Source organism: Aquila chrysaetos, chromosome 4 (assembly GCF_900496995.4).
Source record: "Aquila chrysaetos chrysaetos chromosome 4, bAquChr1.4, whole genome shotgun sequence".
In the NCBI taxonomy this organism is placed as follows: domain Eukaryota; kingdom Metazoa; phylum Chordata; class Aves; order Accipitriformes; family Accipitridae; genus Aquila; species Aquila chrysaetos.
The window spans coordinates 35,965,060-35,979,100 of record NC_044007.1 but is presented as its reverse complement, the minus strand read 5'-3'; the positions used below and the strand labels follow the sequence as shown (position 1 = coordinate 35,979,100).

The window sequence follows — 14,041 nt, the reverse complement described above, 5'->3', positions numbered from 1 at the left end:
ATGTAATTTAGGAAAAGCTGAATTATCAGGCTTCAGAAACTTTCTGGTCCATAAAGTCCAGTCAGGCTGAGGCATGCCATGTATGCATTACACTGCTTATTATGGACAAATTTACTTCAGCTCTGGATATTGTGAAGATATACCTCCAGTTATACCAACTCCAAAAAGCTGGAGAATCTTAGTAATGAAATACATAGAATCAGAATAGTTTGGGTTGGAAGGGACATTTAAAGGTCATCTAGTCCAAACCCCCTGCAACGAGCAGGGACATCTTCAACTAGATCTGGTTGAAGATAGAGATGCCTCAGGATATTTATACATGTAAGGGTTAGGCAAGGGTTTGTTTTAGGCAACACACTCCTAGATTTCAGAAGCCTAAATCCTACCTTCAGTCTAATTTAGGCACTTTCTTGCTGACCAATGATACATTCAGAAAGCATTATTTCTTAGTGCTACTTGGTCTTTCCTCATCAGCTGTGTATTTTACATCACCATAGCTGTCCTAACATGTATCCACAGATTTCCCCTACACAGTATATATGCTGCCGTGCCTGTTGGGGAACAGCACCCACATTGCAATGGTGCTTTTCATTCTTTATCTGCCTACTTAGAAACCCTTTTCTCTTCTGGACATCCTATGCAGCAAAATCTGTCCTCTATAAAGACATCTTAATTGCACAACTCCTACCCTCTCTTCTTCTCTGAAGAGCTCGAAAAAGCTTCGATGACTCTTGTTATTTCAGAGATATAATCTAGTCTCACTGGTGGTTCTTGATATTGACCTGTTATTGATAAACACCTTTAAAGATGGAAGTTCTTAAAAATGACTGTATGAAGCAAAACCTGTCAGAATGTGTCCTAGTAATTCATTACACTCTTTTGGAATATAATTGAGTTTACCGTATACAGTAACAGAAAGGCAAAATAAATAGGAGTAATTCCTTACTACAGCTATATTAACTGCTTTATTTATCATTCTGTTGAATGTATCCATGCAGTCATTATTTCCTAATGAAAACACACACTAAATTTTAAGCTCACTGTCTTGGAGTTTCCCTATTTTGTAGGATGTCTGATATACCTTTTTAGATATAAACTAAGATGCTTTCCAAAAGAAATTTCATCATTAAAGGATTAAAATAGCGATGGAAATATGTTAAAAATTACTAGGTGAGTGTGAATCTACCCATACTCATGTTTGTAGAAAATAACTATTATATCAAAGATTATTTGTGCCAGGAAGTGCTTGAAATCAGAATGAAGTAGAAAAGTCTCAACTTGGAGGGGCAGAGGGGCAGGGAACCCAAATAAACAGAGAGAAATGAACTAGACTTTAGGATCATAAAAATAGGTAAAATTGTGGAAAAACGCATGTCAGCATTTTCAGGAGGACATACTGATACTATTTTCCTCGAAGAGTACGGTGTGTATCTTGCTGCTAAACCAGAGTGCTCAAACTTTTTCATGCTTATAGTTGTGCTGGGGAACCACTGATGGAAAATCTCATGGATGTTTCCCCTGTCACCAGTTTGCAAGCACAGAAAATGAAGAGTGGCAACCTCAAGCACGGAAAAGTAGCATTAGTAAAACAATAGTGCACATTATTTCCAACTGTCTTCATGTTGGCATTTCAAACTTATTTTTTGACCGTATCTCTGTCCTTCCTGCTATCTCCTCTCTTGCCTGTTCTTCTCCCTTGGCTTCTCTGTTTATACTTCAGGGCTGTTTAATCCTCTTTCTTCTCTTGCCCTGACATTATTTTCTTTCTGTACATATTATCCAGCCAAATTCTCTCTTCGCCTTAGCTTCTGCTGACTATAGTTTCATTTTTTGAACTAAGATTCATTTAACTCTAACTCTCTTATGTACAAGCATTTTCTGAAAGCACTTCCATGATTTCTAATATCTGAGAGAGACATGGATCCTACCTTTCCAGTGGTTAACCTGAACCTCTTGTATAAGTAACTAGGAATAAAGAATTGAATCTATATCACAGAAGCAGCCAACACTGGAAGTGTTCAATATATGCTTTCTATGGACCATCACGGACTGGTATAACTGCAATAAAATATCAATTTTCAAAATAGAATGCAGTTCTTATTACCTATGTCATATTACACCAGGTTTTCACTTCTTTCAAATATCAATAATTTATTTTGCAGGATGCCTATATCACTTTTATTTCTTCTCAGTGAATTGCCCATGCAATTGAACTGAAATTGTGAAGCAGAACTTTCGGTATATTAAACTATATTTCTATCACATTAGGAAAAAAAAGACTTGTTAAAAACTAGAATTATTAAAATGTATGTTATATAGTGCAAATAAATTATATATATAATTTTAAAATGAAAGAAAATATTTTGAAAATGGTTACATGTATAATTGAATGAAAATTATGCTTACATACCTGAATTTGTAAAATAGGGAAATATATAGATTCTTTTTAAATTAGTCAGTTTAAACAAATATAATTCAGGAAGGAAGAAAAAGGCCAAAATACCTTAATGAAATTACTTTAAGTACAGTATTGCATATTTTAGCTAGTCTTCAAGACTTGCTGACTTTTAACTTGATTTCCTCAAGTCCTGGACATTCCTGTCCTAACTGAAGGATGGTAGTCATATCAAAGTTGTTCAGAGATCATGTTTCACTGACTAAGATTAAGTTCTGCATGCTTACTAGATGGAATAGATATCGGTATCTGTTTGAAATATATTTTCTATTTCATATTCAGTACATACAAAACTATGACCAGACTCTCAGTAATAATAATCTATTTTAGTCTAAGCAAATATAACGAAATATTTCATTTTTACAAACATTACTTAGAAATAAAGATAATATCTACCAGCAAGGTAGGTGCAATACTTAGGATATTTTTTCATATGGATCTACTGGGGAAAAGAAACAATGTTGGATGGCCAAAAGAAAAACTAGATTGTGGAAAAATTTTGCCAATAAAAAGAAATGTAAAGTCATACTGAACATGAAAGGGTGCCATATTATTTGTATATTACTTGCATTTTTCTGCTTGGAAAAAGTAGATTTTATTAAAATTCACTAAGATATGTATGATACAGTTCTTCAATTAGCTGAAATTATGCCAAATTCACACTTAAATATGAATTTCAAATATTCTACCTTGTATTTTTAACACAGAAATCTCCCTAAAAGCAAAAGAAAAATAGGCCCAACAAAAATCTGAGTGACAGAATCTCAGCTACAGGAAAACTATATTACGCTTACCATTCAAGAAGTTTGCAGGTGGTTTCTCTCTGAAGCAACACATATATAAAGAACACAAAGATATGACTATTTGAATCCTTGTCTGATGCTTATATCAGTAAGTTCTTGTGACGTGTGAAGCCACCAGTTGTGTCATCTGGTGGCTTGCTCTGTGTAGACAGACATTATTTAAAAGCGGTAGGTGCACATTGCTCAGTGTGGGAGGCGCATCTATACTCATCAAGTGTTCCTTGAAGCTTTATTTTTTTTAATACATCTAATCCAACCCCATCCATTTTAATTTCTGGCTGCAAATGTACCTTCCATACCAGAAGTTTTTTTCTAATGCCATATCTTAGAGTAGTTTCAGTTTTGTTAGGTAGTCACTGGAGGGTACTTGTTTACCTATTTGCAGTGAACTAATTGCTTTTAATGGAAGATCTAAACATCACCGAAGAGGAATACTGTCTACTTATGAAGATTCACTTTACTAATAAATGTTTCAAAAATTAGAATTGCCATATAAGAAGTAGTGGACTGTGATCAATACCTAATGCAATATGGGGCAGCATAAGAGATGCATGTGCTTTCTTTTTGAAATATAAATCATACTTTGTTTTCTGCACTTTATTTGCAAAGCACCACAAAATTGCTCAGTTCATTTAAACTAATTCTCAAATGACTCTTTGGCCCCATCTGCATTAGACTGAAAGTCGGACTACACAGTTCCCTGATGCTGGAACAGTTACTGTGGCCAACGTTTTGATACAGAACAATGTTTTCTCAATCAATTTGATGGTTTTCAATCAAATTGTCCGAACACATGTACTAAAATACATAATTGTGCAATCTGTGGAAAGTAGCTTATGTACTCCAAGCAGTATCACAAATTCAAGTTCTGTGTGATTTCATCTTCTTGCTTCAGAATTTACTGATTTTCAGACAAGGAATTCACTTTGTGGTTCAGAGAGGCACATTTTAAAGCTTTTCTATCATTTTGATCACATAGAAGCTGGACAACACCAAAATATTTAGAATCAAATACTTATTCTAAATTTAGAGAAAGTTTTATCTAAATGTATTTTTAGATAAAGTCTCCTAAATTGACATTTGACAAGGACGGAGCTTCTGATTCTGCAGCTCATCTTTCCTCAACCTGCTGAAACCCACCAAGTATTGTAGCTCAGCCATGCTAGCTCTGTTCGTGACCAGATAGCTTAGTGACTCAAGGAGACAGAGGGAGAACAGCTTTCTAACCTCGCTACAATCAAGCAATTTAGACATTTCTCCCTACAAAAGTTGTCTACCATCACTACATAATTCTATTTATCTGTCTCTTTGGCTATGGAGTCTCTATCTCAGTAAATATGAAAATAGTCTAAATGATAGTTGAAGCTTTACAACACAACATGATTATCTTTAAAAAATACAGAACCTGAGAAAAAGTGGTCTTGATAGACTTTGTGGACTTAACCAGTGCACTTTGAGTTATTTTCCAGTGCTGCCATACAGTGCTTGAAGCATGAAATGTGTTGTGTTCACAGACTCTTGTTACAGCAGGTAACTAGACAATACAGGGCACTGGTTCATTAATAGGGACGTGGTTGGAATTTTGTGGATATTGAATAGTGGTTCTCAGTCAGAAAACCTAATTTCCTCAAAATCAAAACTTCAAATCACCATGTCATTTTTTGCAGAGAAACTTCAAAATGAATGGTTTTTAAAAAGGGATTTCTATAGTCGCTAAATTCAGTCATCTGATAACCCAAGTGGTCTCACCATGTCATTCATCAGGTGAACAAATTCTATCTTAAAGCCTAAAGTTACATTTCTTGCCCCTATTGCTCCTGCTAAAAGGCTTCTCCAATACCTTACTGTTTTCATAGTTAGGAATGTTTCTGTAGTTTCCAGTCTAAATTTATTCATGATCTGGGGATGACCATTTCCTCTTGGTTAACATGGTCTTTTGTTTGAAGCTATTCTCAGACTCAGCAAACCAAACTATTCTTTCATCTTCTTCCCCCGAATCCTAACAGTTTCTTGGGACCTGTTCCTGTTTGTTCTCACTGTTTTCAAATAGCAATTTGTAGTTTTTTATTTCTATGAATATTAAAGCAGGCAGCTGTGCAAGTAACAGCACTTTCAAGAATTCCAGGTGTACATTAGGACTTAATTTCAGAACATTTAATGGGACTAATGAACTCATTGTAACCCTTTCTGTTGCCCTGAGAGTGAAGTCATGCTTTTGACTACTCAAACACAGACTAACAGTGTTCCAAAGATGTCTCCCTCTCTCTTTTCCTGATGGTTAGATTGCATTTTTTTTCTTGTATCCCTCTGGGGGTAGGGATTTACAAATCGAGCATGAGGGCTGAGAAACACTGGGACCCACGCTTCAAGGGTATTTAGGTCCCTAACTCCTAGATACCCCACTTAAGGAAAAAGCAAGAAAGAGACAGTATAGCGTGATAAAGGAAGACCTCCAGGATGCAACTGTGTCAGCCAGAGGAGTGCCTAGGCTGTATACAGTGTGGAAATAAACTTTGCAGCATCTTTTATAGACCTCATCACATAAGTATTGAAAGCATTCTTTAACCTTTAAAAGTCATTAAGTATCAAACTAAAAATAGGCCCTGATCAAATGAATGGGAATTAGGTACTTAAATATCACAAGGATCTGAACCTGAATCATTTATCCATTTTAAGAATTTGTTTTTTAAGACTGACACTAAAGGATTAGGAAGACTACCTGTGAAAGGCTTATTGCTCCATCGCAGGAGTCATACAAGTCAGAAGGAGTTTGGGGAGGAAGTGGCAGCACTCCGTAAGTCATGTGGTAACTGGTGATAACATATACAGAGAAAAGCAGAAAAGGGCAGCAAAGGACACTGTGTCAGAGAAGAGGATTAAATGGTATTACAGAATCAAAAGCAGCAGAGAAAGCAAAGAGAATTGATGGTAAAAAAAAAAAAGAAAAAGTAAATGCAAAGATATTTTAGTGAAAATACCTTCCATAGGGTGGGGAAAGTGTGAAGGAGTAGCAGTGGTAAAGTCAAAGTAATGATTTTAGATATCACATCTAGTGAGTCCAGAGCTGAGATTAATTAAAAAAAAAAAAAAGTAAAGAAGGGATAAATGGAGAGGTAGGAGAGGGGGTGTTTAGAGGGTATCTGCATGTGGTTGTACTGTGAGGAAGGGAGAGCGGAGAGTAGTTGAGAAACTAGTGAAATACTATTCAAGTGTTTTCTTCCTTGAAGGCAAGTTGCGCTTTAATGAGTTTCATTACAAACTGAAGATGAGAAAACATATGCATAGTTCATGCATAATGTCAAAACACAACAGGGACTCAGATCTGTAAAAGATGAAACCATTTGGCAGTTGACAATTAGAAGATTTTAATCAGAAATATTGCCCAAATACATCCAGTTGAATATATCCTGGATAACTTGTTGATTTTTCTTCAACATTTTCTCTACCTCATGACTCCATTTCTGCTCTCTGGAACAGAGATACTGCACTAGATTTCAAAGCAAGAAACAAGATTAATGTTGCTAAAATAATGTAGAATATATATCTAAAGATAAAACCTGTATTAAGTTCAAGCTTAGCGCTTGCACTGTGCTATCTTCTCAATGAATGTGTGGCTTTTATGAAAAGACAGTTGTTTTTTTCATATATTATTTCATTACCACTTCATTTGATTGAAAGAGAAAAGTTAATGTCACATTGCAAAAAATGCATTACACCCTTGCTTCTTTGATAGATATTATTTTTTACTTAGTGAAAATTCTGATAACTAAGGATACAGCTGACTTCAATGGGATGACAGTATGAAGTATATTATGCAGTATATTTAAGGCATTAGTATGTAATTTAAAGAATTTTAACACTTTGACAGAACTACTTCAATACAAATCATTGTGAATCATCTCATCTATTCTGCCAAACCAAAAGATATCTTTCAAACAAATTCAAAATCCTTCACTTCTTCTTGACTGGAATACATTAGAAGAAAGTCAAAATTGTTCCAGTAGTACACTGGCTGTACCAGTGTTTGAGTTACTGGTTCAGCACCAAGAACATTAGCATGCCTTATAACTGCTCTGGGACATAGGTATGGCATCGAGCCACTCCCTTCCTAGCACAGGATTCTCAAATACTGGGTACATAAAAGCTATATCTGCTGTATTTTTGCAGTTTAACCAACCCAGAAAGGCATAATGGGATGCCTTCAATGGAAAATGTATCCCTTTGATTTCAAAACTAAAGAGATTAAAGCAACTAGGACTCATTTGTCAATTGTGTAATTGTCTTTGTACTTGACAAATAGTTGATTTTTTCTAATATCCTGTATTCAGTGCTAAACAAGTATGAGGTATTACGAATTTCTTTTCCTCTTAAGTCTAACCAGCTCATATGCTTTCCCTGAGTATATTATATTGAGTCTCAGAGAGATTCTGTATTTATACTCAGGAATTAAAAATAGTAATCAACATATTTTATCTGGTCTTCTTTACAAATGTGCTCAGTTTGATGTAAGAACACACAGAAACTTATACGTCAAAATATATGTATGCATTAATCTGGATGAAATATGATGTGAAAACCGAACTTCAGAAAAGCTTCAGTTATACTTAAGACAAAGAAGGAGGTGCTCTTTCCAATATTGTTAGCCATTATATTTGCTATTATTAAAACCTGTAGATTTTATGTGAATGCTTATAATGGAAAAAGCATGTATTAACATCAAGTAATTATTTAATAAATATTTATTAGAACTCTGCAGATTTTGCCCACAGTCACTCTTTAGTTGCTGGGAAAAAAAAAAAAAAACAAACCAAAAAAACCTAGTAGGACCTGGTATAGTGCATCCTAGTAGTCATTGTCACTGAAATGACACTGGATTTTTAGATAAAATAGTTTACTGAAATAGCTATGAATAATCTTTTTCATTTTACTAGAAACTCCATGGAATGGCATGTGAATTACACAAAACTAGTAGGGAGTTAAGTTTCTGTCTTTCACAATTTCGTAGAGAACCTGAGTTTATATGTATAATTCCAGATATTCCTACAATGAGAAGAACAAATAGCCCAAACCTTATGTCAGGGAAGAAGGGGAGGGAAGAAAGGAAGAGAAGTGCTGAGAGGCCAAGGGAGAGAGAAGGAGGCAGGCAGAAGGCAGGAAGGAGAGGGAGGCAGGCAGCAGGGAAAGAAAGGAGAATTCTTGGTCATTACTGCTTCTATACTGTCTCTTCCTCTTTGGCAATAAGCAAATTGATTTGTAAGTACATATAATTTTTTATAAATAGTCCACCTGGATTGACCTTTTGTAGTATTTTTACATCCATGACAGTAGCCAATTTACTTTATTTCTTACTAGGATGTTTCAAAGATCCCCACAGCAGTAAATACTCCATTGAATTGTGGTTTGTAACTCTCTTAGATCCTCTGAAATGATTTACCCTTTTACAACATTTGTCAGCTTTGCCTACTGCATTAAACTTCCAAATGTGTGTTTGGAGTGCCCACAGTGATTACATTATTTAAACAGAGCAACAAATAGGATGACAGCCATATGCCAATCAATTAGGTTGCATAGGAAGTCACGAGATAGCAGTATGCTTACATCTGGTAGCAGGCAATACCACATCTGTTAACATGACTCATTCTGTTTATTAAGAGTCATAAGCCATTCGAAAAAGAATTGCTTCCCTAAAAGTATTGTTAAAACTACACCAAGGTAATCAGTCACTCCAGCCAAGAGTATCTTGCCATGAAAAATGAAAATACAACTGAGAGCTGCTGAAAAATAGGAATGTGTTAGAAAGATTTGTAAGATGTTTGTGTCTAAAAGAGTCTCAGATATACAAGCTGGAAGTCTGAAAATCCTGTGAGCCTTTCAACTGGCTCATAGTAACTGAGACATCAAATGATGGAAAAATAGGCTGTATGACTTCTCCATCAGAGCTAGGCCATGCCTTGCCTGTGTCAGAAGCTGGCTAAAGACTTGAAATACTGTCTGCAGCTGCCACCTCCATATATGCTAGCCTCGGCTGGATAAAGATCTCTGTGGTTTAAATATTTACACTGGGTCCCTTTTTTTGTGCTTATAATGTTAGTAGAAACTTTATTACGTGGATTGTGTTAGGACTCTAAATATTAGCTTGGATATTAATAGCGTTCTTGCAAACACGGCAAACTGTGATTTTGTTTACTTCCCTATTCAGTCTAAATTAAAAAATATATTGTTGGAAACAACACAAGAAGAAGCAGATCACAGCTGATTAAGTGTTCAGTATATACACACAGTTTGTTTCTGCACTTCTTTAATGACAGGAGAGAAAACCTGACATGCAATTGCACAAAGCCATCAGCCTGCTTATGCCACTTACATTGAACTGATCTAAACCAATTATCAACTTTGGGGCAATAAAGCTGATGAACCTGAGTTCAGTGGAATGTTTTATTAGTTAGACCAGCATAGTCATTATAGATGATGCTTATGGGTTTGACAAACTGAAGGTAAAAGAGGAAACAGAGCAAGGTAATTACAAAGTAATAGGAGTAATAGAAGAAAATAACCTCAATTATGCAGAACAGTTTCAAGAGTAAAACCTTGGTTGTTCTGAAATAACCACTTAGAAAGGACAATATAATGTGGCAGTCTCCTCATAGAATTCCTTAAAAATATGTCCAGACAGCTCATCTACCAAGTGAATCTAATAAATTCTCTCTCAGTACCATTTGCCCTAGCAAATGGGCTCAGTCTTTCAATTAAATCCATTTTAAACTTCTTGATTTCATGCAATATGATGTCAATACATGCTTTCTGTGACTGTTACTTGTTCAGAAGAGAACATAGCTGGATCTGTCAGAATTGGTGGCTGAAATTCTCACCAGATAATGGGAACTATATTCACTATAGTCGGTTAACAAAAAATGTATTGACATATATCTGTTGACCAGAGATACTCAAGATGTAGCATTCAAAGCAAAATAGTTATACATATGCATTTACAAGTTGATATTTAGCTACATATTTTTGCTTTAAAAAATGGGGCTGAAATGTATAGTATGTCATACAGCTGTATATACCTGACAGTACTCAGCTCCAAACTGTGTGATAAGATCTTCTAAGAAAATAAAAAAGGCTATTCTTAAAGTTCTCCAGAAAGGCAGAAGAAGAAAACCTCAAGAAGATAAGGGAAATATGCAATCCAGATGGAAGAGATTTTAATTTTGTAAGAAGAAAGCAGCAGAAAACTGTAGCTGAAACACTGCTATGATTTGATAGCCCAACAGCTGACCAAAGATTTCACCATGAATTCTGTTGCTGCATGTTAGGGAAGATGGCAGTACACTATGTCAGAAAAAAAATCAGATAAAATTAGGTAAATTGTGAATCGATTGGGTCAGGCTACTGATGAGTAGATGCTTGAGCACAGGGGAGCACAGGGAGACAGGACAATGCAAGTACAATATGCAATTCAGTGTAGGCAATATTTGATTCTAGTGTAACCAGATTCAATAAGCAATTGCTTTTTGGTCAGAGGTGGCATATGGATGTTACAATCAGAATTCGCTGGCCCTATGCACAATGCAGACCTACAGATCTTGCTTCACCTGCCTTACAATACAGGTCACAGTAGGATGTAACAGGTAGTAGGAGCAATGGGAGAATACAACTAACCTGACTCTTTGTGGGTAGTGCCAAATCCATTTTAAGCTTAGTGTATTTTACTGTCCTCTGCCATAGTAGTATTCTCAGTTTCTAGTTTAGAAATATATATATATAAATATAATTATATATATTTTTTATATATATTTTTTTAAGTGACTAATTAAAGATCTCAGCAGTGACATGCAATGCTTACACAGTTCATTTAGCGTGTGTGGCATAGCAGTGGAAAATAGGCAAGGTTTTACTGGCTTATTGTATCTAAAACAGTTTCTTCTATCTAAAACTGTGGTGGTTTTTTTCTGTCTAAAACTGTTATATTTTTGTTTTCAAGCTAAAACCACAATACATTTTTCCACAGTGCATTACATACCCATGGCTGGTTTAGGTTTATGAAGCTGAAAGTCCTGTGCAGGTTTACAACTTTTCCATGGATTCACAACATCACTATATCCTGGACAGCACATTAAAACCTGAACTCTTCTAAACGTCCGAACTTTAAACAGGTGACTTAAGAGAGCAAAACTGATCTGTTGATTTGGACACATGCCTGTCATTGACAAGATCTGAGTTCAGTCATCTGCTCTTCCAGAGACTCCCTAGGGTGACAAACAGAAGTCATTCAGCACCTCTGAGCTATGAAGGCTTTTGAGACTGTCATTGTGTTCTCTGACTAATCGTACAGTATGACATTGGCGTATCACAAGATCCCCAAGACACCTGGACCTGAAATATTTAACCCCAGGGGAGCTTTAAACACCTCTCACCTGTGACTGATGTCCCCAGCTTACTGATCTTTCTGCGTACTTCTTCAGCATGTATGTTGTGAGTCCTGGCTACACAATGATTTTGGCTGGTAGCTCTTAGGATCGGGAATATTTTCTCTCTCAGGTACGTAAGTCCATCAAATAGACAGAGAGCTAGTTTTGCCAAAGATAACTGGTTTCAGAAGATTCTGCACATGCTCCTTTCATTCCCCACTCTTTCAACTGTGCCATGCTGGCCTGAGAGTCAACTACCATTGCCTGCATGAGAAACTTCTAGGGATCCATTAAAATCCACGGCATCTCCTGAGACACTTATTCGGCTGCTGTGTGTTCCCATCTTCTAACTTAAGCACACAACAACAATCTATCCATGTTGTAGCCCTAGAGTTGTATTGTTGTCAGATAATGTAATACAAACTGTGGTTATGTGTAGAGCTAGCAGTGCTCCAGCCACTCAAAAATGGCATGTAGCACGTCATGGAGCCCAGAATGGTGGCTGCTGCTGCCATCACTGGTGGTGCTTGTTTCTGTCACTGCAGGCAGTGATGCTTCGCAAAAAGGTTAGGAAACCTTGGTGTAACTGAGTTTGAGGCCAGAAAAGATACATAGAGACATTGTGCGTGTTTGTTTGCATAAAACCAGAATGATGCCAGCTCTATATTTAGGCCATTCTGTCTGTGAGAGTAGGGATCAAAATTACCTAGTCATGCAAATTAAATGTAATATAGGTACGATAAGGAGATCCTCAGGTGATGAAAACAGTCATAGATTGGCTGAAATAGGATCAGAGTGCTTGCCTGTGGTATTGTCATAATATATTGTCTTTTTATTCCTCTCCGGAGGCCTTTGTGCCCTTTTACATATTAGTAGAATCATAGAATGGTTTGGGTTGGAAGGGATCTTTAAAGGTCATTTAGTCCAACCCCCCTGCCATGGGCTGGGACATCTTTCACTAGATCAGGTTACTTAAAGCCCCATCCAACCTTGCCTTGAACACTTCCAACGATTGGGCATCCACAGCTTTTCTGGGCAGCCAATCCAGTGTCTCACCACCCTCATTGTAAAAAACTGCCTACTTACATCCAATCTAAATCTACCCTCTTTCAGTTTAAAACATTGCCCCTTGTCCTGTCACTACAGGCCTTGGTAAAAAGTCTCTCTCCGTCTTTCTTAAAAGCTCCCTTATAAGACTGTATAAAAGGCCTTACAGAAGTCTAGGTAGATGACATCTGTAGCTCTTCACTTGTGCACTGATGCAGTCACTCCACTGTAGAAGGCCACTAGATTAGTCAGGCATGATTTGCCTTTCTTTGGTGAAGCCAATTTGGCTGTCTCTAATCACCTCCCTGTCTTCCACATGTTTTGACATGTCTTCCAGGAGGATCTGTTTCATGATCTTACAAAGCACTGAAGTAGGGCTGACTTGTGGGTAGTTCCCATGGTCCTCTTTTTACCCTTTTTAAAAATGGCCATGATGTTTCCCTTTTCCCTGTCACTGGGGACTTCGCCTGACTGCCATGACTTCTCAAATATGATTGAGAGTGGTTTGGCAACTACATCAGCTGATTCCCTCAGGACTCCGGGATGCATCTTGTCGGGTCCCATGGAATTCTGTATGTTCAGGTTCATCAGGTGGTCTCGAACCTGTCTTCTTCTACAGTGGGAAGGACTTCATTGCCCCCATCCCTGCCTTGAGGTTCAGGGGCTTGAAAGATGGAAAAAGAGGAAGAGAGATTACCACTGAAAACTGAGGCAAAAAAATGGTTGAGTTCCTCAGCCTTTTCCATGTTGGTTGTCACCAATCCTGTCTTATTTACAATTTTCTTTAATCTTCATTTTCTGGCCAATGTGCCTGTAGAAGCCTTTATTCTTCTCATCCCTTGCCAAATTCAGCTCATGACTCACAAATAGCAAAAAGTTCAAAGCCCAAATCCATGAAGATGCTTTGCACCTAACATCACACTAGCTTCAAAGTGAGGTCACTGGAATTACGAATGGACTTAAGTTCCTAATATTTGATAGAGCTAGGTCTTTGTCTCATACATTATTCAGTTGACATAATAAAGAATAAACCACAGAACTTTAGCTATTAACTTTTTTTATCACTTTTATGTATTGTCTGGAAAAACATTTAAAGATTCAGCATTAGTAGATTCAAAACACATCCTTACGGCCTTTTCTTCCAGGTCTTTCATTCTGCACTTCAAAGTAGTTGAGAATTTTGTTTTATGTTACAATGTTTTTCCCACTAGGTAGTCTAAGTAATTTTAGCAATTTAAATGCTGATTCTGAGGTACTGATGTGGGCAAATGTAACATTCATTATACTTTCTGCAGTAACTTGAAAGTAGCTCTGGCCATTAAATC

At 36.7% G+C, this 14,041-nt stretch overlaps 1 protein-coding gene across 1 annotated transcript in view; it reads right to left on the bottom strand.

Annotated features, from left to right (window-relative positions):
• The window catches only part of TRPA1 (transient receptor potential cation channel subfamily A member 1), a 45,534-nt gene extending 42,273 nt beyond the window's left edge, over nucleotides 1-3,261 (bottom strand). Inside the window, exon 1 of the mRNA XM_030012845.1 lies at nucleotides 3,250-3,261. The gene's annotated coding sequence lies outside the window, so the exon portion shown is untranslated. The remainder of the gene's footprint in view (nucleotides 1-3,249) is intronic.
• Between the last annotated feature and the right edge of the window lie 10,780 nt (nucleotides 3,262-14,041).